Below are 26,808 nucleotides of genomic sequence, written 5' to 3'. Positions count from 1 at the left end.
CTTATCTTGTATAGAAAAAGATATTCTTTCCATGACCAAACAAAACTTCATCTCTGAATACCACCTATCTAAAGACAATACATTTCTATTCTTCCAAGTAATCGCTATACATTTCTTGGCCACTGCCAGCGCTAAATAAATAAAAGAGATCTGGTAATTATCTAATTCTAAATCAATCGTTACTACACTCTTCATGTGCACTGGTACGATTAAGGCCTGATTGAAGTAGATGGGTACCTCGCCCAGTCTCAGAGAGGTGATGAAGATATCCAGGAATACACTGGCCATTTGTTTAACTAAGGTTTTCAGTACTCTGCTGGGTACTCCATCCAGACTGGATGCTTTCCTTGTCTTCCCTCTCTTGAAGGTAGACCACTCATCATCTTCAGATACTGACGGTATTGTCAGGCCTGTCTCAAGTAAACCCTGTCCAATTGCCACCAGCGTGTAACCTGCTGAACCAAAGGTCCCAGTACCCTGAGGATCATCAGGCTATGTGGGGATGCGCAGCGGTTCTTTCTTGTTCTGGTGGTCTAATTGGTGTGGAACTCATCTGGGAGTGAAGCTTTGCTGTCTCCTATTGCATCACCTATGGTTTTGTAGCAGGTTATGCTATTTAGGCTCCGCCACAGCTGACAGGTGATGGCTTTCCTTTGGTCATTCCTGTGCCTTGTGTAGTGCTCTGGATCTCCGGACTTGTATGCTTGTGATCTGGCTATCATCAGGTTCCACATTTCATTGTTCATCCAGAGCTTCCCATTAAGGAAACTCTGGTGAGAATCACTGATGAGAACTCTCAGAGTAGATAGAGATTTTCTCTAAGGCAGTGGACGACATACCCCCAACATCCATGCACCAGCCGGTATTAACTAAAAAGTATACATTGCCTCCTCTCTCTTTGCCTGAATCTGAGTTCCAATCCAGTCTGTGAACAGTGAAACCCTCTGGTCGGATTGTGGTGTCTGGTGTGTTCTCTGTTTGCCAGGTCAAAGTGCAGCAAACAGATTTGTCTCACCTGCCTCTGATAAAGCAGCCTTGCCCTGAGGTCAGATGCCGTAATTCTCCCTCTCCCTCACAAGTTAAAGGTGAAGATAGCAGAAAAATATTGGTACTTGTAGTTGCTGTATTCACACAACAACCTGTGCTGCCTGGATGGATAATGTGAGGAGGGAAGAGAAAATATATTACAAATTTTAAATCATTGCAAATGATTCCCTGTATCACCAGGACAGAATCAGAAGCTCCTTTCACTTTGGCACCTTATCCTAGTAATTAACAGCCAATATATTGGTTAAAGGGCCAGTGTGAATGCTTGTGAATCACCACGCAAACGTCAAATCACCCCAGGAATGGATTTCCTAGGTAGGGTGCATCATTCTCAGAGTCACCTGATGCTTGCTTGTTGATTCGCCCAGTGTGAAAGGGACCTGGACTATCCAGGGACAAAATAGTGACGCGTTAAATGACATTTTTGCATGAGTGCAGGAATGTGAAGGGCTGCATTGCCGAAGCACTCATGGAGGGGTTTCTCTGCTGCACGGAAGTATGGGACGGCAGGTCTGCCATCACTCGTTGTGTCACTCAGACGTCACCGGTGGAGGATAGGCTCTCTCCCTGGGGATGCTTGGTGGTGAGTATGAAAGGATGCAAAGAACTGGTTAACAGTGGTCCAGTATGAATGGCAAAAATGGCTTCTTTAACCAGTTCATTGAACGGCCAATTTACAGATTAGCCAGTTTGAAAAGGGCTAGAATTTGTCATGAACATGTCACTAAATTCTTTGTTTTGCGGCAGAATTACAGTGGCAATATGGTGCTAGAAAATAGAAGAAAGTGAGGTAAAGTCTGTGGTTCATTGTCCATTCAGAAATCTGATGGGAAAGAAGCTGTCCTTGTGCTCATCTTCAGGCTCCTGTACCTTTTTTCCAATGGTAGTAGAGTGACGAGAGCATGGCCTTGGCAGTGGGGGTCCTTGCGAATAGAGGCTGCTTTCTTAAGACACTACCTCTTGTAGATGTCCTTGATGGAGGGAAGACTGGTGCCTGTGATGTCACTGGCCGAGTTAACCACTCTGGAGTTTTTTCCCGTCTTAAGCATTGGCACGTCCATACTAGTAAGTGATGCAACCAGACAGAATGCTCTCCATATTACACCTGTAGAAGTTTTCGAGAGTCTTTGGTGACGTATCAAATCTCCTCAAATTCCTCATGAAGTGTAGTCGCTGGTGAGCCTTCTTCATGATTGTATCATCATGGAGGCCCCAGGACTGATCCTCAGAGATGTTAACACTCAGGATTTTGAAGTTATTGACCTTCTCCTCTGTTGATCCCTCGATGAGAACTGGTTTGTGTTTTCATGGTTTCCTCCTGAAGTCCAAAATCAGTTCCTTGGTTTTGCTAACATTGAGTGCAAAATTGTTATTGTAACACCACTCATCTCCCTTCTGTGCACCAAGTATTAAATTTCCCCTCAGTTAGCGTAGTTTATACATTTGTGATTGAAAAGCAAAGAACTATAAATGGTAGAAATCTAAAACAATCATAGAAAATGCTGGAGATAATCAGCATCTGTAGAGAAAGGTCATCGGCCTGAAATATTACTTTGAATTTGCTCTCCACATTTGTTGCCTAACCTGTTGTATATCTGTGATAGTACAGATTCTATCACCAATGTGTATATGTATATATTGTGATATAGGATGGTGGTGATTGGCTGAGAATGTAGCCTCGCCTACTGGCAGGTCTTAAAGGGTTGCTCCTAGCCAGACCAAGATCATTCTGGACTGGTCGACCTACATGTGATACGCTCCAGTCTTCTAGTCAATAAAAGCCTTAGTTTGGATCAATAAGCCTTTGATTCTTTCAACGTGCACTTCAATTTTATTAACTAGAAAGTTTTCACGGGATGGAGCGTATGCTGCGACTGGAACGCCTCAACATCGACCTGCAGTCGGCTACAGCTTCAAATAACTTTAAGCACTGGGTGAGCTGTTTCAAAACTTACCTACAACTCTCTGACCCTGCCGTGGAGGAGGACGGCCATCGACTACTAGTATTGATGTCTATGGTGTCCCCGAGATCTATGAAAGCATCCAGGACGCAGCCACTTATGCCGCAGTCATGAAGGTGTTGAAAAAGCGACCGGTAAACAAGGTCTACGCCCGGTACAAACTAGCGAGCAGGAGGCAACTGCCCTGTGAGTCCTGTAGAGCTTATAGCCAAGCACTAAGAGCACTGGGCAGAGCCTGTGCCTGCTCAGACGGAACTGCTGCTGAGACCACCGACAATCTCATTCAGGATGCTTACGTGACCGGGGTCTAATCGAATGAGGTGAGGCAATGCCTGCTAGAGCATGGGGGAGAAAGCCTAGAGGACGTGATCCGGATCGCAGAGACAATGGAGGATGCGGTCTTAAGTATGGACGCTTATTCTCAGGGCTGGACCCCACGCTATGAAGTGAGTAGGATGCCATCCCTCAACCCTACTACCCCACGGTCTACCGATGGCCTGTCGGTCACCGCTACACTGCCTGATGCGACCCCGAAGTGCTACTTCTGTGAGAAGGATAAGCACAGCAGGTCCCAGTATCCGGTGAGGAAAGCCAGATGCCAGAATTGCCTTAAAAATGTCCACTTTGCTGTATTCTGTCACTCCAAAATGGTCGCCGTCAAACACAGCACCTCGTGTGAGGCCCAAACATCACCCTCCCATTCAAACATCTCTTCAGGCCTCTCGTCCAATGAGAGTGAGAGCTCCACCGCGTGGCAGCGCCTGAAGTCACGGGGCAGGCTCCGAGTGCGGAAGGTACAACCCACCCTCGCCACGATGACATTGCTTGCTTTGACCTCCCACGTGAAGCAACGATCGCCCAGATCCAAGCCCCGGCTTCCAACGACCAACGCTGCCGACCCAGGACCCGCTGCCGACCCGGGACCCGCCGACGCTGCCGCCAACGACTGCCCATCTGACCGCCCCACCACTGCCGACTGCACGCAGCGGACCCCCCCCCAGCAGTTACCATTGGCTGGCCAACACCCACAGCAGGCTGCAGGCAGCAGCCCCAGCTCCTGGATGCTGACAGCTCCAGCCCGACTGCTTCTGTGACATCACCACACACATGTAGTGCACTTCAGGCCTGACGTCATCATGCAAGACACTACTGTTCCCAGCACAGGTCTCTGCATCAGTGACTCTGAACCAGGACAGCCCCCATCCCCTTAGAAAATCAATGGAACTGATTAAAGTGCATGGACACCATACCAATTGCTTATTTGACTGGGTTAACTGAGAGTTTTATCCGTCCTGACCTGGCCCACTGTTGCGGACTGGTCATCCTCCCCACTGACCAAAAGATTTCATTGGCGTTCAGATCACACTCGACTGGGGTAAAGGGATATTGTGTGATGACCCTGAAAGTCCAGGGCATCACATTTACAGATTTTTAAACTATTAGTCCTCCCCCAACTATGCGCTCCCATATTGCTGGGACTGGATTTTCAGTGCCAGTTCCAAACTGTTCCGCTGCACTATGGGGGGGGGGGGGGCCCACGCCCCACGCCCCACTCTCTGTCTGTAACCACTCCACCCTGGAGGCCACCTCCCAGCGACAGCCCACACCATCAGCCCCTGTGCCCCACTTGAGGCCTCTCCACCCTCCGGGTTGCTCCTCCAGCACCCTTCACAAACCTCACCCCTGGCTGGAAACCAGTGGCCATCAAAAGCCGGCAGTATAGTTAAGAAGACAGGAAATTCATCACAAGCGAGGTGCGCAGACTGCTGGATGAGGGCATTATCGAACCCAGCTCAAGTCCCTGGAGGGCCCAGGTGGTGGTTGTTAAAAACGGGGAGAAGCTGCAGATGGTGGTTGACTACAGCCAGACAATCAACTGCTTCACGCTTCTGGATGTGTACCCCCTCCCACGGATCACGGATCTGGTGAATCAGATCACCCAATACCATGTGTTCTCCACCATTGACTTGCGTTTGGCCTATCACCAGCTCCTGATCCACCGAGAAAACCAATCTTTCACGGCCTTTGAAGTGAATGGGTGGCTGTCTCAATTCCTCAGGGTACCCTTTGGGGTCACGAATGGTGTGGCGGTTTTCCAGCGGGAAATGGACCCGGACAGGCTTACAGCTACTTTCTCGTATCTGGGCAATGTCACCATCTGCAGCTATGACATGCAGGACCATGATGCCAACCTCAATTTTTTCAGACTGCGATTCGGCTGAACTTAATCTACAATTTCGACAAGTGTGTCTTCTGGGCCACTCAGCTCGCAATTCTAGGTTGTGTGGTAGAGAACGGGGTGGTAATGCCAGACCCTGTCCGCATGCATCCCCTCATGGACTTGCACCCCCCGCCCCCCCCACACCCAAAAGTCACTCAGACGCTCTCTGAGTTTCCTTTCGTACTATGCCCAATGAGTTCCACACTTTGCCAACAAGGCACGGCCACTTATCAAGACCACCTCCTTCCCCCTGTCAACCGAAGCCAAAGTGGCCTTCGACCGCATCAAATCGAACATCACCACTGCAACGCTGCTCGCAATCGACGAGTCCATTCCATTCCAAGTAGAAAGCAATTTTGCACTGGCAGCCACTTTGAACCAGGCCGGCCGGCCGGTAGCCTTCTTCTCCAGAACCCTCCAGGGTCCGGAGAGCTGACACTCCTCTGTCGAGAAGGAGGCCCAGACCATAGTCGAAGTTGTACGTCGTCGGAGACACGACCTCACTGGCAGGCGCTTTACACTGCTGACCGGCCAACGCGCGGTCTCCTTCATGTTTAGCAATACCCAGCGAGGTAAGATCAAGAATGACAAGGTCGCTGGGTAGAGAATCGAGCTCTCCACCTTTAATTATGTCGTACTGTATCGGCCTGGTAAACTCAATGACCCGTCAGATGCGCTCTCCAGGGGGACTTGCGCCAACATGCAACTGGACAGGCTGCAGAGACTCCACGAGGAGCTCTGTCGTCCAGGGGTCACTAGGTTCGCGCACTTTGTTAAGGCTCGCAACCTCCCCTACACGGTCGAGGAGATTCGCTCCATAACCCGAGCCAGCCCGGTGTGCGCTGAGTGCAAGCCCCACTTCTTCTGTCCGGAGAACACCCATGTCATCAAAGCCACCCGACCCTTTGAATGCCTAAGCATGGACTTCAAGGGGCCCCTACCGTCGACCAACCGTAGCATCTACATTCTTACGATGATCGACGAGTATTCTCTCTTCCCATTTGCTGTGCCCTGCTCGGACATGACCACCTCCTCAGTCATAGAGGCCTTGCAAAGGATCTTCGTCATCTTCAGGTACCCCAGTTACATCCACAGAGACTGAGGGTCCTCGTTTGAGTGCCAAGCTGCGGCAGTATCTTCTGGAGCGTAGTATTTCTTCGAGCAGGATCACCAGCTATAACCCACATGGTAATGGGCAGGTCAAAAGAGAGAATGCCACCGTCTGGAAAGCGCTGCTGGGATTGGGGTCGATGGAGTCTTTGTATACTTATTAGGCAAGAGACATAAACATTCACCATCAATCACTGTAAAATGGTGGTGTTAACTATGTTATGGTGATATTAGAAGCAAGTTTATCATTCATTCAGCAGAGAAAATAATTACACCTAGAAAATAAAGTATACTTTTAATACTTTTTCAATATTTTTGATTTTTACAATAATAGTACACAAATAGTAACTATAAATCAAAAGTAATAAAAAAAGGAATATACAAAAGAAAGCTTTATATAAGAAAAAAATATTACATATAAACTAGATATTGTAACATTTGGTTAATTGAAAAAGAAACTACAAATTACACCCACTTCCAAAATTATTTGATTTAAAACATTTAATTTCACTACCATTAAAAGAAGACACAAAATCACAAATCAAGATCTAAGTGATCTTAGAGTATACTTTTAATACTAACATTGGACATGAAAACTTCTGTTTGTGCATAGCACCTACACAATTATATTCAATGGACATTTTATTACAATTTTCAGACAGTAGACAAGGTTAAACACCAAACATTTTACCAAAGAAATAAGGTTGGTCTTAATGCCCAATGGAATCTCTGCTCCAGTAAGAACTGCATAACAGCACAAATTGTCTGCTGTGAGAGAAAACTTTATTTACAAGGAACACCAAAGCATTTAGAAGACTCACCTGTAATTATATGCTACACGGGATCTTGATAATTAAAAAGTTGGAGGAAGAATATGCGAAGAAAGAGCAGAGACTTCACCAGTGGATCTCCCCCTGTGTGAAGGATTTCAGCCTGCTAAATGAAGGATCCTTGTCAGAGAAGAAAAGAATCTTATCCTGTCTGAACGATCTCAGCTTAAGAGTTGGACCTCATCCTGTCTGAAGGACCCTCGCCCGAGAGGTGAAGGATCTCATCCAGGCTGAAGAATCCTCACTGGGAGGTGAAGGAACTCATTCTGCCTGAAGGATCCCAGCTTGAAAGTTGAAGAATTTCAACCTTTGAGTCAAAAGCTAAGACTGCATCATTCACCCACATCATGAGCCAGTCGTGCCAAAAGGTTGATCATTTATGGCATTTTCCTAGCATCTCCTCCATCACTACAAGCCTAGCCAATTGGTTCATTTGACATGATAACAAGGAGTTGTTGAATGCACTGATTTATAGCAGAAGCTACAGGACCTTACAACATCACAGCTGTAATGCTTTGCTGCATAGCTACACACACTTGTCACCAAGCACTGTTGCACAGCTCCATTCCAACATCTGTCCTTCAAAGGACAAAATTACTGAGGTCTATCATGTCCACAACGAACTCATGATCTCAATATCTTCTAACTCATGGATGGCCAAACTTTTTTGGTTATGGGATGCATACATATGGGCCAAACAATATTAAGCCCAGCAGTTTTCAACCAGATGCACTGCAAGAAAAGCAATGTTTTTAGACCAGAAACCCCCGTGCCATTGGAAAATTAATTTTCTAGCAAAATCACTATACAACACAACTGAACACTTTAGCTGTTGACATTACAGTAGTTTATTGATATGCTTTTACTGATTACTGATATTTCAGTCGGCATTTCTGTATATGCTGCCCTTTGACCTGTATCCAAAAAAATGAATTTTTTCACTGTCCGAAATATTCAGCACTCCCTTGCTATTTTCCATCTTTTTTGGTTCCGTATACTTGTTTTTTTAATTGAGGTAAATGCCTTCATCAATGCGTAACAATGTAATGGTCGGTATTGTTCAAAATGGCAGTGGCATCTAGTGTTGCAACTAAGAACTGCAACGTACATGCAGTGTAATTTATTGTTAGAGACTAAGTTTTCATGGGGCATATACCATTTTATTTTTTAAATTCACCCTGGGCCACAAAAAAAAGAGCAACAGGCCGTATTTGGCCCAGGGGCTGTAGTTTGGCCAACCCTGCTCTAACTCATTTGACATCCAGTGTTATTTTCTTGCCATAATGCTAAATTTAGATACTGGCCAGCAGCATTCACATCATAATTTCATTGGTCCAGGCATACCCGAATGAACAGACATCCTGAGTTAAAGTCTGATCGAGTGATATTGGTAACAGAGAAACATTTGACAAAGTGCGACATGATGGAGCACTGGTAAAACTAGCCAACGTGGTCCTTGTTGGAAATTCTGCACAGCCTGGTGTCACACCTGGCTCTGTTGTTGGAAGACCATCATCCCAGCCCAGAGCATCACTATTCAACAACCTCGAGAGACAAATCCTCAACAGACATCTTCTCTGAACCCTCCAATTCCCACAGCTACCTCGACTTCATCTCTTTACATCTTGTCCCCTGTAAGGATTCCATTCCTTTCTCTCAATTCCTCCATCTCATCTACACCCAGAATGAGGTTTTTCCATGCCAGATGATCCAAGGTGTCTTACTTTTTCAAAAAACATGGCTTCCATCAGCTTGGCCCTCATCCGCATGAGCTCCATTGTTCACGCAAATGCCCTGGCCCCCTTTGCTCCTATGTGCAACAAGGACAGAATTTTCCTTATCCTCGCCTTCCTTCCCACCAGCCTCCACATTGAATAAATCATCCTTTGCCATTTCCACCACCTACTGCATAGTTCTGCCACTGAATGCATCTTCCCTTCTCCTCCCATCTCCACATTCCATGGAGACCACTCCCTCTGCGACTCCCTCATCCACTCTTTCCTTCCCACCCAATCACCCCTTTGACACCTACCTGTGACCACTGACATGGCTCCACATGCCCACACTTCCTCCCTCAACATTATTTGGGGCCCCAAACAGTCCTTCCAAATGAAGCAACACTTCACTTGTGAATCTGTAGAGGTTATCTACAGTGCTCCTGTTGTGGATGCAGACTGGGAGTTTGCTTCGTTAGCCTCTGCTCTGTCTGCCACAATGGCGAGGAACTCCCAGTGGCCGCCAATTTCAATTCTCCACCCCATTCCCTTGCCGATATGGCTGTCTATGGTCTCATGCACTGCCAGATTGAGACCATTCACAAATCGAAGGAACAACACCTCATCTTCTGACTGGGCACCCTCCAACCAGATGGCATTATCATTGACTTGCTCTCCTTTTAAACCATCCCCCACCCCGCCCTCCCATCTTTCCCTATGTCTCCTATCCTTTAGCTCTGTCTCTCTATTCCATTTTCCCTCTGTCCTTTCTACTTCCACAACCCCCCCCCCTTCCCCAGTCAATTCTCACCTTTCCCCTCTCCTGTGTCCCATTCATAACCGTCTGTTAGTCTGCACTCCTCCCCAGCCTTTTAAATCAAGTGCCTGCCTGCTTTTTGATTCATACCTTGAAGAAGAGCTCAGGCCTGAAACATTGGCTATATACTATATATAGCCTTACCTCCTATGGATGGTACGAGATCTGCTGCGTTCCTCCAGCATTTGTGTTTTTACTATTGAACAGATTGCACATCTGGAAATAACATTTCAAAATGCAGATGTTGGATTGTTTAAAGCTCCAATTCTGAGATAGTAAAACATTCTCATGTTGTGCTCATCTTTGCCGTAGAGATCTTCTCAGGTACCTAATTAGGAGGGTTTTTTTTGATACATGAGGCAAATGACACCAGCAGGTGCCCTGTAGTCAGTCGGATTAGCCTAAGCAAGGTGACCAGGCTCTTAACTAAGCAATAGGACCCACTTGCTGAGCCACCAGCACCTCTCAGCCATTTTCAAGTAGAAAGCCGCATTACGTTCCATGCTACTGAGCCTTGCTACATTTATAAAGAGCTGACCTAGCTCAACCTAACTGAAGCCCAAACCAGACACCTGTAACTGATGACTGTCGGGCAACCAACCTTTTCTGTGAGCTTGTAATGTCAACAGTATGCTTAATACATATGCTTCACATCTATGTATCTGGCTAAGATGTATCACTTCCTCCAGCCTCCTCTCACAGCATGCAGTACAAGTGTAGTCCAAGGAGTAACATGCAGTTAGCACAACAGAGCTAGTGACCTGTGTTCAGATACGGCACTGTCTGTATTCTCTTCATGTCTGTGTGGGTTTCCTCTGGGTGCTCCGGTTTCTTCCCACCCTTCAAAACGTACTGGGGTCGTAAGTTAATTGTGGTATTTGAGCCGCACAGCTCGTAGATCAGAAGGGCCTGTTACCATGCTGTATGTCTAAATATTTTTTTTTAAAATTAATTAAACAGTAGGTAGATTTGGTGAACGGATATGAAGTAGCAGTATGGGGGGTTGTGGGGGGGGGGTGCTGTCGAGGAGGTGGAGAGAAATTGGCTAACGGAGACAAAACTTTGCTCTCAAGCAGTTTGACGATTTCAAGCAAATGCAATGGGTGGAGAATCTTTGGCAGTTCCTACCCTGGAACCTAAATCATTGCTGGAATTTAGAGATAGAGCAGGTAGATTTTTAAAAGTAAGTGAGGATCTTGCACAACCGTGGAGATGAGACCTGGGGCAGATCAGCCAGATGATTTTGAATGGCAGAGCAGGATTGGGTAGAGTGGCCTTCTCCCATTTTCTGGATAAATATGTGTAATGTTGCTTTGAAGCGGTCCAGAGCATGGGTGGTCTGTGTCAGAAACTTCATCTTCCTGAGTGTCTCATACCCCCCCCCCCTCATTCAGTTTACAAAAATTTTCCAATGCAGGTTGTCAGCAACCTATTGACCTATTGGTACTAAAATGTTCTTCCTAACACTGTTGGCTTATGGCATAGTTGTAGCATATCATTGAAGTAGCTGATACCTGAGAGAGAATTTCAAGACAGAGGGATCCTTTCTTTTGAGCTGTAATATAAATTATAATTCCCGAATGTGTAGATGTGTATCCTTATCCTTGCGTGCTATAAACAAGCATTGAGTATTTCGTATTTTGACAGTTTTCGTCCCCTCAGTATTTTTGAGATTAAATTACTTGTGTGTTTTTACTCCGTTATTTTGGGGTTTATATTTGCTTGAGTAAAAGTCAAACTGTCAGATTGGAAGAAGGATGTTTGTTTTTAACCATACAATTGCATTCCTACTACGAGATGCGAATTAATCCCTTGAGTGCTGGGTGGAGATCTGAATGTGTCTTGACAGTTTGTCATAGGAGATGACTCAGCCTTGCAGCACGGTTTTAATATCTTCAAGGACAGTTTTACTTTGTAGTTGGTGCTTCTTGTTGCAGAGACACTTTGATCATCCCTTGTCCTTTTATCAGTTTTTCTCTTGTAATGAAGGTTGTGAGTACCTCAGGATTCAGGCCACAGTCTAAATCAAAGCACTAAACCAGCACAAGACAAAAGCAAAACTATTTAAAGTGAGAACTAGCAGTTTAAATGTTAAAGAAAAGCAAAGTTGCCTAAAACTGATTTTATTTCATGGTTATTAAATCAAGAAACTCAGAAGAAAATATGAAGCTTCACCTTGAGTTGTAATGCTGCACAGTTGCACAGAAAGAAAGGAGAGATTTGAGGGTTTGTGGGCAAGTCTAAAAGAAAATTACATGGAAGCACTGGTTAACCACAAGTGGCCCATCAGAATATTAATTGATAACTGTTCCTCAGAAGTAGATATGAAATTTGATTATAACTAATTGAATATGGTTGGGGGGGGGGAAACAAAGCATATGATATTTTATTTTTGCCATCTAGATCCTACAATATACCAAGAAACACAAACACAAAGTCACATACTTTTTTAACCAAAAATAGACTTCATTGACAATAAATTATTTACAAAAGAGAAATCATTCAGTATCTTTGCACCTTTAGTTACATATCCATACATTTCCATCACTGTACATTGTTATATTTGTTTCTATTTACACTATTACCACCATCTTGCCATTACTCCCCACTCACATACTGCCATGGTTGTCTGTCAGTGAACATAAAACTCTTCAAAGATTCAGATGATGCGGGAGGAGTCACGTGATGGAGTAGTGGCCGGACGGTGAACTCCAGCCCTCTCCAGAAAAGTCGGGAAAAACAAGAGAAAACACAAAGGCACAGAAATAAAAGTTACAGAAAAGTGAGTATAAAGGTGGAAAGAAGATGGCGACAAAAAAAGAAAAGTCGAAAGCAACGGTAAGAAGAGAGGAAGAGAAGACAAAGGAGGAAAAAGGTGAAGGCCTTACCTGTCCGAAGAGGCCCGCTGCGGAGAGAGAAACCCGCTCCCTCAGGTCGGTAAATAATGGACTACAAAAATGGCTCGCAGAGCCGAGCAAAAGTGCGCAACCGCGCATGCGCGAAGTTTCGCGCATGCGCGATGCGAATGAAAAAAAACACACCGACGGGAGGGGGGACCAGCTGGGGAGTCGATCTCCACAGCCGGCAACGACAGCTGCAGAACACCTGCAGCAAGAAGAGACCACAGAAGACAATAGAAACAAGATAGAAGAGGAGGAAAGGGCAACAAAGAAACAACAGATGGTCAACCCAGAGGAAGAAGAAGAGGAAGAGTATGGTGAAATAGAAGAAGAAAAGATAGGCAAGGTAAAGGATATACTTGCTCTTATTAAAGGATACATGGAGTCATTTAAAGAATGGCAAACACAGGAATTTAAGGATTTAAGAAAAAGAATAAACAACACAGAAGAGAAAATAATTAAAATGGAGATGACCTTAACAGAAATGGGAAAAAAAATGGACAAGATGGAAGAGCGGGCAGTAGCAGCAGAAATGGAGGTAGAAGACTTAAAAAAGAAATTGGAGAAATCTAATAAAAAAACTAAAGAGACACAAGAACTACTAGCTCAAAAAATAGATACAATGGAAAACCATAACAGAAGAAATAACATAAAGATAGTGGGCCTTAAGGAAGATGAAGAAGGCAAGAATATGAGGGAGTTTATAAAAGAGTGGATCCCTAAGACCCTAGGATGTCCAGAACTACAGCATGAAATGGAAATAGAAAGGGCACATAGAGTATTGGCCTCTAAACCACAACCACAACAAAAACCAAGATCTATTGTAGTAAAATTCCTAAGATATACTACAAGAGAAAAGGTACTGGAGAAGACAATGTAAAAAGTAAGAGAGGGCAACAAACCACTGGAGTATAAAGGGCAAAAAATCTTCATTTATCCAGATATAAGTTTTGAACTCCTAAAGAAGAGAAAAGAGTTCAATACAGCAAAGGCAATTTTATGGAAGAAAGGGTATAAATTTATACTAAAGCATCCAGCGGTATTGAAAATATTTATTCCAGGACAACAAAACAGACTATTCTCGGATCCAGAAGAAGCACGAAAATTTGCAGAACAATTACAAAAATAGACTGAGGGAGGAAGACGGGTAATGAGAGTTAAAATGATCACGACTGATATGTATGTGGGTAAAGACAAAAATAGACTGAGGGATGAAGACGGGTAATGAGAGTAAAAATGATCACGATTGATATGTATGCAGGTAAAGAGGTATAAGAGTGAATAGAGACAATGAGCATACATGAATGTATCTGTACTTAGAGGAAAATATAGATAGTATAGACAAGAATTAATAAGGGAAGGTAATGGAATAGAGAGAATAAGGAGGGAATTAAAAGAGGGACCTTTGTGACATATGAAAAGTGAAATCTTTTCTGGGGGAGGCGGGGTGGGGGGAAATAGCGGTCACTGCAAAATCAGTTGACGCTTGCGAGTGGATTCGCAAATCCAAATGGAGAGGGGAGATGTGGTTGTCCGACAAGGGATAAAGGACAACTCAGGAGGTGAAGGGGAGATTGGGGATAAATAAGATAGAAATAGGAGAATAAGGAAAATGTTAGATGTTGTAGGAATGTTGTCTTATAAAGAGTTGAAAATAAGAAAACAGAAATGGAAAAGGAGGAAAGGTAATGATGGAAAAACGGAAAGAGAAGATAAACAAAATATAAAAGGGCTACGCTGAACTATATGTCTTTAAATATTAATGGAATACATAACCAAATTAAAAGGAAGAAACTACCAAATTTAAATGAATAAATGTATTCCATTAGAAAAAATAACATATTGGTTAAGAAATAATATTGAAATATTCGAACAAGTATAGGAGCCTTACATTAAATACAATAGTGAAAACCTACCGGGGACAAACATTACCTAAGTTGATGGAAGGAGAAGGAAAGAAAAGAATGGACTCAGTAGAATTTCTGGTGTAATTTTGTTGAATGACAACATTGTCTGACTGGCTTAATGCAACCTAGATTGTATACCTAAAAAGGATGAGAGGGGGGGGTGGGGGGGTGGTTTGGGAGGAAAGGGGGGGGGGGAGAAAAAGTCACTGTATATGTGTGAAAAGAAATAGTGTATATCATGGCTAATGTGATTTATGGTGTGAAAAATAAAAAAATTTAAAAAAAAAGATTCAGATGATGCAAAAGTCACTTGTGTTTCCTACTGTAAAATACATGCATACTGATACCAAACCTTATTAAAGTAAGTCTTTCAAGCTGGCCTGGGATCTGGTTAATTCTGCTTATATTCATTTATCTAATTATTTTAATTAAAAATAGATGTTAATTATTTTCTTTAGGAATTTTGTAGATAGTCATTAAATCAGAAACATATTTAAGGAGGTTTGTGGGCATTGATTGAGGATGGGATTTAAATTGACTGTGATTCCATCCACAAGCAACTCCACTCACAACATGGGTATTTATATAAAGAAAGGCATCTATAACAAAGTTTTGAAGTCTCAAAGCACAGAAACAGGCTCTATGGCTCCCCAAGTCTGCATTGACCACAAAGGAACCATCTAAACCGATCCGGTTCTATTGTCATCACATTTCCCAATGATTACTCCCATATTCTACCACCCATCTGCACACTAGGGGCAATTTACAGTAATCTGCAAACCCACGTACTGTATATTTGGGATGCAGAAGAAAAAAAGAGCGTCTGGAGTCGCAGTCACAGGAAGAATACATAAACTCTGCAAAGTTCACACCAGAGATTAGGATCTCTGGAGAAGAGAGGCATCAGCTCTACAAGCCACCAGATAACAATGACATGAAAATATGCAGCATGGCACAGACCCCTTGGTTCAACTCACCTATCCCGGAGGTAAAATTTTAAATTTACCTCTTTGGGTAAGTTTGGCATTCTAGGTTAGTCCCATTAGGCTGTGTTTGACCCATATTCTCCTTAAGCTCTTCCTATCCATATATCTGTCAAAATAAATGCCTTTTGAATGTGAAAATCTGTCCATTTACACAGTTTCCTGTAGCAGCTCATTCCGGAGACATGTACCCTCTGAATGAAGAAATTGTCCATCGGGTCACTTTTAATTCTGGATGTAATAGGCCCTTCTGGCCCATGACTCCATGCCCCTCAAATATACCAATTAACCTACTTTTTTTTGTAGCTGGGAGGAAACTGGAGGAAACCAATGCAGACATGGGGAGAACATATAAACACCTTACAGACAGCACTGAATTCAAACCCGAGTTGCTGCCACTGTAATATAGTGTTGCACTAACAGCTATGTTTACCTCGGTCACCTAAAGCATGGCCTTTTGCCGTGTTGGGAAGAGTACCAGGTTTGGTGGGTTCACAGAGAGACAAGTCTGGACACAAGTGTTACAATCGCACGTAACTTTAATTAACACACAGGAGGTAAACATGGGAGAACATCCTCGATTACTATATCACTTAAAATAATGATATAGACATTCATATGGACCTTGGTTGGAATCTGATACCGGTGGCTGCCTATACTTTACATGCTCACACACTTGAGTACACACTCTACGTACACACACACACAAACACATACACTCTTTTCCCTGAACCAACAGGGGTGAGGTTGTCTGCAAGTACTATTCTATCTCACTACTATGGCTCAGCTTCAGTGTAGGCCGCACCCTACCAGTGACACTTCCAACGATGTCCACAGTAGTGACCTGGCATGGAGTGACGTTGGAGGCTTGGACCTCGAGGCAGAGAGAGAGAAATGTGCTATACATCGATGTTTATACAATTCTGATCAGGGCACCTAGCCAATAATGTCCCTAGGTGATTTAAATTAGCAAGGTGTGCACTAATGGGTGATGGAGTCCAACCTTGATTGACAGATGATGTGACTTTCGAATAAGTTTCAGACAGAGAGGACACGTGCCTATCTGCAAAACACACATTCCAGACATGCAGGAAGGCCACATTTCCCTCCACACACAACACCTTTCGATCAAGAATCACCTACTCTTGGAAAAAGACCATGAGCATTCACTTCGTCCACGCCCATCATGACTTTATAAGCCTCAAAAGCAGCCACAGCACATTTAAGTGAACGCATAAAAGCCTTGTTTTCTTTTCACCTCACATATCAAAAAATGGGTTTTTTTAATGTAGTCGGTGGGAGAGAAGTACGGAAGAAACCAAAGCGTGATTGCTTCACGGGAGGCCCATAAACTTTCAGCAGAGCCCTAAGGGGGGCCATAGAAGAAGAAAGGTTGAGAATAGCTGCTCTAGGATCACCTCTTAGCCTCCTACACTCTCAGGAATAAAGATTCAACATTATGAGCAGTAATAACCCAAATAAGCCTTACATGGGTGGACAGGAATTGTAAGTGATCATTTTGCATGTTTTGAAGATAATTGGAGAGTTTCCAAGTTTACATGCAATGCACTTTAATTGGTGCAGTCTACGAAAATGTCTATTGTCCGCAGGCTGTGAGCTCATGGTAGCAGAAAGTTCCATTTATGCTTGAAGAATGAGTGGTGCTGAAAACTTTGCAGACAGAAGTGCCAATGTGGTGTGGTTTGGACATGGCCTGATTATCACAATTGTTCAAAAGCAAATACATCCGCCCTGCTATGCTCTTTTTTGGCAGTGAACATCAAACGTAATACCAGTCAACTCCAAACATAAGGAACTGTAATCTGACCTACATAACTTCACTTATTTGTGACTGAACAATGATTGATTTGTAGGCTGCACCAGATTGATTCAGATCTCTGTCATGCACTTAAGTAATGAAGCTTAACTTCTCTTGTGCCTTTTATTTGCTGCAGCAATTTAATGCTGTTGCTCATGCAAATCAAAGAATAGAATTGTTTTCAATGGTGGGGTTGTTATTGACAAAAGGCTAATGGGAATGTTTTTACAGGACATATGTCCCTTGTTGAGAGGGTATGAAGTAAAGATATTGAACCACCATCTCCTGGCAATACACCAAAAATTAAAACAGATCATGGTGAAGAATTAACATGGGCATAGTCTTGGGAAGTACTTATATAGCAGATTTCATTAGGGCTGCATGAGCAAAAAACTCTGTATAAAATAATAACACTTCCTGACAATAAAATCAGTCAAAGTATTTGTTTAAGTTCTGACAGAAATGTTATTTATAAAGTACTAATGCATTGAAATGTCCCAAGACACTTCATGAGAAGAAAACAAAAATTAACACAGATGTATGAAGAGATATTATTGTTGCATTTATCCCAATAGCTTGCTCAGAGAGGGAAATTTTAAGAAGTGTCTCAGTCAGTGGTGGAATTAGTATTCGAGGAAGATAGTGAAGTCAACTACCTCAAGCATTGCTGACAGGTTGAGATCAGTCATCTACAACATGATCTCCCTCTCCACTTTCCATAGGGACCACTCCCTCTGTGACTCCCTTACCCACTCATGCCTTTCCCCTAATTGTCCCTTTGACACCTTCCCCCGTGACCACAAGAAGTGTCACACTTGCGCCCATTACTTCCTCCCACACCACCATTCGAGGCCCCAAACAGTCCATCCAAGTAAAGCAATGCTTCACTTGTGATGTGGAGTCATTTACTGAACCAGATGCTCCCGTTATGGGCTTTTCTACATTGGAGAGACTGGACTCAGGCTGGGAGATCGCTTCGCTGAGCACTTCTGCTCTGTCCGCATCAATGAGAGGTGGTGCCCCATTCCTGCAACAATATGCCTCATGCACTGCCAAACCAGGGCCACTCATAAATTGGAGGAGCAACATCTAATATTCCACCTGGGCACTTCACCGGATGGCATTAACATCAACATCTGGTTTCTGCTAAACCACTCACCGTCTTTTCTCTCTCTTCCCTATCCCTCTATCTCCTTTCCTCTGGCTCTCCACCCCTCCCATCTCCATTCACAGAACTATTCCCCTTCTGTTTTCTCTTGTGCCCTCCCTCCTTACCTACGTATTACCTCCTGCCTGTGGGACTGTGCTCCTCCCCTGCCCCTCCACGCACCCCCCCACCATTTTATTCAGATGCCTGTCTACATTTTGATCATAGCTTGATGAAGGGCTCGAGCCCGAAATGTTGGTTATGTATTTTTATCTTTGCCATATAAAGTATGCTGTTTGACCTGCTGAGTTTCTCTAGCATTGCATTTTTACTTGAGATCAGGATTTTTCTACCTTTGCCATCATTACATTGGGCTATTATTTGTAACCTCATGGCTCTACCCAGACACCTTGAATGAATCAAGAGATCCGCAGAGAGTTGAAGACCAGTTTAATGCCGTTGAAGTGGGGCGATTCACAGATGGTCTAAGATGGAATCACAGAAGAGTACCCAGATGCTGTGGCAGGCCTTGCATACCCCAGCGTCCTATAAGGCAAAACCTGGAAGCATCAGTGACTGTGACACATCACTTGTGGACAAGCTCAACGCCTTCAATCCTCACTTCAAAAAGGAAATCTTCACTGGCCCCAGCAACCCTGTGTTCCCTGTAACTGAGACCAATGAACCATTTTGCCCAGATGATGGATTTGGCTACATCCTTAAAACCTGCACAGACTAATTGGCTGGAGTTTTTGCTGACATTTTCAACCTCTCGCTGCTACAGCTGGACCTCACTACATGCTTTAAAAGAACGTCCGTCACAGCAGTGCCGGAGAAGGGTGAGGTGACCTGCTAGAAAGACTGTCAGCTCACGGCGAGTGACGGCCTAGACCTGTGTGATCATGCAATGAGTGGATGGTAATAGTGCAAATCAACTCCTGCCTCAAGAGGGATCTGCACCCATTTCGTTTCAGCTACTGACACAACAGATCAACACGGATGCTATCTCACAGGCCCATCACTCTGCCTTGGACCACTTGGACTATAAGACCACCTACTTCAGAGTATTATTTGACTATATCATCATAACACCAAAACTCAGGGACACAGTTTCTCACTTTGCAACTGGATCCTTGACTTCCTCAATGGCAGATTGCCAACAGCACCTCCTCCTCACTGACATCTCAAGGCTGTGTGCTTTAAACCCTGCTCCATTCCAACTATGCTCACAACTATGGAGTTCAGCTCCAACACAGCTGAAGATACCACTTTGATAGCTGAATAACGGGATTAAAGGAGGGAGATCAAAAATCTGATAGTACATGGTAGTGAAACAACAATATTGCTCTCAACATCAGCCTCTTACGGAATTTATGAAGGGGAAGCTGAGGGACCCAGACCTGATTGCATTGGCATGACGGCAGAGAAGATGGTTAGTACCTCCAAATGCATTCTCATTGGAGGACCTCTCCTGGAGCCAGCACATTGAGGCAAATGCCTCTACTTGCTAGCATGGTTGGCAAGATTTGGCATGGCATTGAATATCCTCTCAAACTTCTACAGATGAACTGTGGAAAGTATACTGACTAGTTGAATCATTGCCTGAATGCAGAAGGCTGCAGAACATGCCATACACAACCAAATCCACCATGGGCACTGACTTCCCACCCATCAAAAACATCTATGTTGAGGTGATGCATCAGGAACTCAGCCAGCATCGCAAAGGACCCCCATCATCCTGGGTATGCTGTCCTGTCGCTGTTACCTTCAGGCAGCAGGAACAGAAACATGAAGTCCAGCATCCTCAAAGTTCAAAAACAGACTTTTCAACAGTTAGTAAGCTCACAAATTTCCCTGTATCACCTGAACTTTTCTCTTTCTTTTGTATTTATTTTTTTCCTCTTTGTCACATCTTAGTTATTCTTAATCTGTGTTAGTGTTTAACATAACTATGGAGCAGCAGCAAGAAAGGCTTTCATTGTATTTGTATATTGTACTTGAGTATATGACAATAAACTCTCATCCACCCATTCATTCAGCAAGAGTTATACTTGCACTTTAGAAGTTAGAGGAATGAAATTGAAGCCATGAAGATTGGTTCCTGGAGTTATGGGGAGTTCACTTGGGAGTTCATAGCACATTTAAAAATGGGACAGAAATAGGCAAGAACTGAGAGGTCAAGAACATTTTTTTGAGAGAGATTATAAAAGTGGAACACCATGGATCAGGCCCATCAACCCATTGAATCGCACCAACCAATAATCTTATTCCTATCTTTTCATCAACTCCTCCCAGATTCAACCACTCATCTGCACTCCAGGGGCCAAGTTCACTGGCTAATTAAACTACTAGCCTGCACCTTTTTTTTTTGGCATGCGGGAAAAACCAGGAGTATCTGGAAGAAAGCCACACGGTCACAGGATGTGCAGACTCCGCGCAGAAAGCATCAAAGATGCAGATTGAACCCAGGTCACTGGAGTTGTGAGACAAAAGTTCTGCTAGCTGCACTGGTGATGGAAGATTTGCTTTCACCCATTTAAGTATAAATTGAATCTGCTTCTGCAATAGCGGGGACCATCCACTCAGCACTTCCAATAGACAATACAGTACTTGTAGGTGCTTCATTTTATTATTTCAAAAATAAGCTTTATTCCTGAATAAGCACAAAGCACTACATTTCTTTTATGATATTCATTGTTTCATTTAGTTGGTGCATTCATAGTGTTGTCAAGTCAATTCAGTAAAATCCCTGGTACCCAGCACCTACAGGGATTGGTAGATACTGGATATGTGAATTTTATGGTTGCTTGAAACTCACTCTTACCTAACTAATGAACCAGCATTAAGAATAAACAGTTTAAAAGATAAAAGATAGTGCAAGATGTAAAGTAATTTGAAAAGAATCAGTATTATAGTACTTAATTATGTAAAGTTCGCTTTAATCAGGTACTATAACTTACAAAATTTAAATTGGAATTTGAGCCCTGGTCGCTGGCACTATAATAGCATTGCAATAACCACTATGTTAACTGTACTGCCATCATAATTAACCCCACCCCTCCCAAAGTTTACAGATAAAGCCTTACTAAGATACCGTATATACTTGTAAAATTGTTGAATTTTTGGACCACTTTTTCAAACAATAAAAGGAGGAATTGACTTTTACACAGGTCAAACTTTGACCTCGGAAAGTCGTTCAAGGCACTGGGTGCTCGGATGGCTGAGACCAGCTGGTAAGTCCGTAGTCAGGGTGTGGGAGTTCTGATGGGCAGACAGCCAGGGTGTCAGGAGTTTGGATGGGTGAGCGGCCAGGGCAAGGATCTGTAGTCAGGAGCTTGGATGGGCAGTCGGCCAGGGTGAGAATCTACGGTCGGTAGCTCAGATGTGGGTGCAACCGCTGCATCTGAAGTTTAAATGGGCGAGCTGCTAGGGTGAGGATCCATGGTCGGAAGCTCGGATGGGGGGCAGCCTGGGCAAGGATCCATGGTCAGAAGCTCAGATGGGGGGACAGCTGGGGTGTTGGAAGCTCCAGTGGGTGGACGGCTGTGGCATTAAGAACTCCAGTGGGTTGGCGTCTGAGGCCAAGGTCCACAGCCAGGGCGTTGGGAGCAGAGTTGGGAGGGGGTGGGCACTGCTGGGGTGTCAGGAGCATCATCACTTAGGCCTAAAAATGGTGGAGTCAACTTTTACATGGGTCATACAAAAACATCCATTTTTTTGGGCCTTAAAAGGGAGGAGGAGCAATTATTACACAGTATCGACAATTACACGTGTATATATGATTATTAATAATATACTAATAAAGATGAGACTTTATTAAGCAGAGATAAAGAGACACTTTAAGAGAGTTCCCCTCCACCACCCATGGTAAGTGGCTTCAACTTGGGTAACACCATTTTATTCAAACACAACTTTATTCAAACAGCTGCTACAAGCAAAGCACAACCAAGGCACTCCGCTTATCTTCACCAAAGATTTACATGTTACTTCAGAGAACATTTACAATTTTTAACTTTTATTTATTCTTACCTATTTTATTATTGTTTGTTTTTCCATCCTCCTCCCTCCCCCCTTTTTGTTTTTGCCAGTTGCTTGAGGTAATGGTTGCTTGAATTCCGGATATTCATAGTGTTGCTAATTCAATGAATTTGTAGTGTCATTAAGTTAATGTAAAGTGGCCCCTTCAAGTGTTTCCCAGAAAGTTATCTAGGACCTGGCCTTTCGGAGTCTAGGGATGACAGAGCTGTAAATTGCAGTTCATCCCCACCAAGCTTCAGTGCACACCTTGGCATGTACTACTTCAACCTGCAATGTGCCAAGCAGCTGCTTTCTCTTACAGACATCTCATGCTAGAATCTGCCATTCCTCTGTCGGGATCTGCCATCATTGAGGATGAGTATGTTTTGAGGAGTTTACAGATTCAAATAAAGAGGGAACAGAAAGATAAGCCGAGCAAGAACAGAGAGTCCAAGAGTATTTTTATTTTGAGGAGAGAAGTGATGATGCTACATGTGAGAGTGAGGGAGTACCACAGCTAACATGGACCAATGAAGGAAAATTGCATCATCAAGATGTAGATGAAGTGAGGTTCAAAGGAAATGGATCTCAAGGACAAGATAAGGAACAATCTAAAGTAACTGTTGGTTGCAGGATTCCTTAGTTTGTTTGTTGCATGTCTGATTGGCAAACATGAGGTGGGTGGGAAATTTATTTTTAGGTAAGTCTCCTATTCCTTCTAGTCCATTCTTACTGAACCAGGGTAAGACTCCTCTCTTAATGACAAACAATGAGGGATACACTAGGCTCTGAGGATCAAATTTTGCTGCTACTCAGTAATGTATTGATGCCTAGTTTTGAGCCACTGGGTTTTTCTGAATCTTTAATTTAGAACAATGATTGTGCAGCATGGTGTGTGGAAGGATGTTTACATTGTATAGGTAGGATTCAAGTACTGGGATCCATATTTGTAGAGAATGTACAGGATGATCACCCCTAGCAAGGCTGTCTTGAACACAGGGACAAATGATGTTATCACTCTTGTGGAATCTCCCTGCTGCCTACCACAGATCCAGTTTGGCAACTGTGTCCTTCAGGACAGCCGACTTAACCAATAGCAGTGCTACCAAGCTACTTTCTCTGGTAGAGATTGGAGAGTGAATTCCCCCATCGAGAATGTGACGTCCCATGTTCAACATAAAGTACTGATTCAACTGTCTACCTGTGTCACCACTTTTGTGGAACTGTGCACCTGTAGCCCTTCATCCAGCATCAGAGTTCTTAGCCTGTGCCCATTCTGAACCTACCCAGGGAAAGTAATGAGACACCGAGTGTGGGACGTTGGATAATAGAAATGTACGTTTCTGTGAATTCATCCCTGAGAAGCTGTGACTTGATTAGTCAGTGCTATTTAAACACCTGACTCCAGATGTTTGAGGGAAAGGCTCTGTAAGATTTATTTCCTTATGAAATTTTAATCCTTCAAGTCTATGCTGTTCCACAAAGCAATCTCATTCTCCCAGTAATTTGCACTGTAATTAATTCTTCCCACATCTTCAACTTCTCCCAGATTCTCCAATTTGCAGTGGCCAATTATCAGCCTGCACATCTTTGACCCACAGCAGGAAACTGGAACACCTACAGGAAGCACGCACTGTGCAAAGTTAACACAGGCAGCACCGGAGGTCAGGATCGAACCTAGGTCTCATGGATCTTCAGCGAGCATCTCAGCTTGGTGGGTCACAGGGGTGCGTAGGTTCACCAAGCATGCTTAAATCGCATGGGTTCTTCCAGTTTAGCATTTATTCTGTTCTGATCAAGCAGCTTTCTTTGCAACTGAGTGGCTTGCTGGACCATTGAAGACCATGAAAAATTAACCACATTCCAAAGGGTCTGAATGGATAACAGTGGCAGATTGGCTTCTCTAAATCTATGGGTTTTTAATGACATTCCAGTTATTTCATGGACATCATCAACAAGATTTTTTTTCCAGATTTAATTAACTGAATTCCCTCTATGTCATAGGTTCATTTGAACTTTTGGAGCGTCCTTATTAGGAAAGGCCTCTGGAGAATTCATCCATTAATTTGATCATTCTGCCATTTTCACTGTTTAATGCTTCATGCTTAATCTTTCCAATTGGTCATTCTTTGTGTAAAAAAAATACTTATGCTCCTTGCTGTTTCCACAATTCTCTTACTTTCTCTAGTCTTTGCTCTTTCATTGTCTGTGGTGCTCACTGCTTTAGGGGTGCAGTTCAATAGGCTCTTGGAGCTTCCAGTTTTTTGCACAGTGATCAATTTTAGCACGTGAAACTGATTATCGTAAATATTCGTGTATAATGCGAAAAATTTTGTACCAAAATTTGAGCTCAAAGTGGGGGGGGGGGGGGGGGTCACGTTATACATGAGGTTATTATTTGAACAATTGTTTCTGCTGAGTTTAAGTAAGATTATTAGCAGCCCCCTACATTCATGGCAGCGTGACTGGGGGGGGAACGGGGGGAGAGATGGCAGCGTGACTGGGGGGGGCACAGGGGGAGAGATGGCAGCGTGACTGGGGCGGAGGACGGGGGGAGAGATGGCAGCGTGACTGGGGGGGATGGGGGGAGAGATGGCAGCGTGACTGGGGGGGACGGGGGAGAGATGGCAGAGTGACGGGGGGGACGGGGGGAGTGTTGGCAGCGTGACTGGGGGGGACGGTGGAGAGATGGCAGCGTGACTGGGGGGGGACGGGGGAGAGATGGCTGCGTGACTTGGGGGGGGACGGGGGGAGAGATAGCAGCGTGACTGGGGGGGACGGTGGAGAGATGGCAGCGTGACTGGGGGGGGGACGGGGGAGAGATGGCTGCGTGACTTGGGGGGGGACGGGGGGGAGAGATAGCAGCGTGACTGGGGGGGACGGGGGGAGAGATGGCAGCATGACTGGGGGGGCGGGACGGGGGGAGAGATGGCAGCGTGACTGGGGGGGGCACAGGGGGAGAGATGGCAGCGTGACTGGGGCGGAGGACGGGGGGAGAGATGGCAGCGTAACTGGGGGGGGATGGGGGGAGAGATGGCAGCGTGACTGGGGGGAACGGGGGGAGAGATGGCAGAGTGACGGGGGGGACGGGGGGAGTGTTGGCAGCGTGACTGGGGGGGACGGTGGAGAGATGGCAGCGTGACTGGGGGGGGACGGGGGAGAGATGGCTGCGTGACTTGGAGGGGGACGGGGGGGAGAGATAGCAGCGTGACTGGGGGGACGGTGGAGAGATGGCAGCGTGACTGGGGGGGGACGGGGGAGAGATGGCTGCGTGACTTGGGGGGGGACGGGGGGGAGAGATAGCAGCGTGACTGGGGGGACGGGGGGAGAGATGGCAGCGTGACTGGGGGGGCGGGACGGGGGGAGAGATGGCAGCGTGACTGGGGGGGGCACAGGGGGAGAGATGGCAGCGTGACTGGGGCGGAGGACGGGGGGAGAGATGGCAGCGTGACTGGGGGGGGGATGGGGGGAGAGATGGCAGCGTGACTGGGGGGGACGGGGGGAGAGATGGCAGAGGGACGGGGGGAGTGTTGGCAGCGTGACTGGGGGGGACGGTGGAGAGATGGCAGCGTGACTGGGGGGGGGACGGGGGAGAGATGGCTGCGTGACTTGGGGGGGACGGGGGGAGAGATAGCAGCGTGACTGGGGGGGACGGTGGAGAGATGGCAGCGTGACTGGGGGGGGACGGGGGAGAGATGGCTGCGTGACTTGGGGGGGGACGGGGGGGAGAGATAGCAGCGTGACTGGGGGGGACGGGGGGAGAGATGGCAGCGTGACTGGGGGGGCGGGACGGGTGGAGAGATGGCAGCGTGACTGGGGGGGACGGGGGGAGAGATGGCAGCGTGACTGGGGGGACAGAGAGAGAGATGGCAGCGTGACTGGGGGGGGGACGGGGGGAGAGATGGCAGCGTGACTGGGGGGGAGACGGGGGGAGAGATGGCAGCGTGACTGGGGGGGGACAGGGGGAGAGATGGCAGCGTGACGGGGGGGAAAGGGGGGAGAGATGGCAGCGTGACTGGGGGGGACGGGGGGAGAGATGGCAGCGTGACTGGGGGGGGACGTGGGTAGAGATGGCAGCGTGACTGGGGGGGGACGGGGGAGAGTTGGCAGCGTGACTGGGGGGGGAACGGGGAGAGAGATGGCAGCGTGACTGGGGGGGGACGGGGAGGGCAGCGTGACTGGTGGGGACGGGGGGACAGATGGCAGCATGACTGGGGGGGCGGGACGGGGGGAGAGATGGCAGCATGACTATGGGGGGTCGGGGGAGAGATGGCAGCACAACTTGAGCAGGCGAGGAGGGAGAGATGGCACCGCGAATCGGGCGGGCGAGGGGA

The 26,808-nt window shown here is 45.5% G+C and overlaps 1 protein-coding gene across 1 annotated transcript in view; it reads left to right on the top strand.

Moving 5' to 3' along the window:
- tmem9 (transmembrane protein 9) overlaps positions 1 to 26,808 on the top strand; it is a 101,239-nt gene that overhangs the window by 48,629 nt on the left and 25,802 nt on the right. The gene's annotated exons all lie outside the window — the stretch shown is intronic.

This window comes from Narcine bancroftii, chromosome 5 (assembly GCF_036971445.1).
Source record: "Narcine bancroftii isolate sNarBan1 chromosome 5, sNarBan1.hap1, whole genome shotgun sequence".
Taxonomy (NCBI): Eukaryota; Metazoa; Chordata; class Chondrichthyes; order Torpediniformes; family Narcinidae; genus Narcine; species Narcine bancroftii.
Note: the sequence above shows the minus strand (reverse complement) of the source record. Positions and strands in the feature narration are given on the sequence as shown.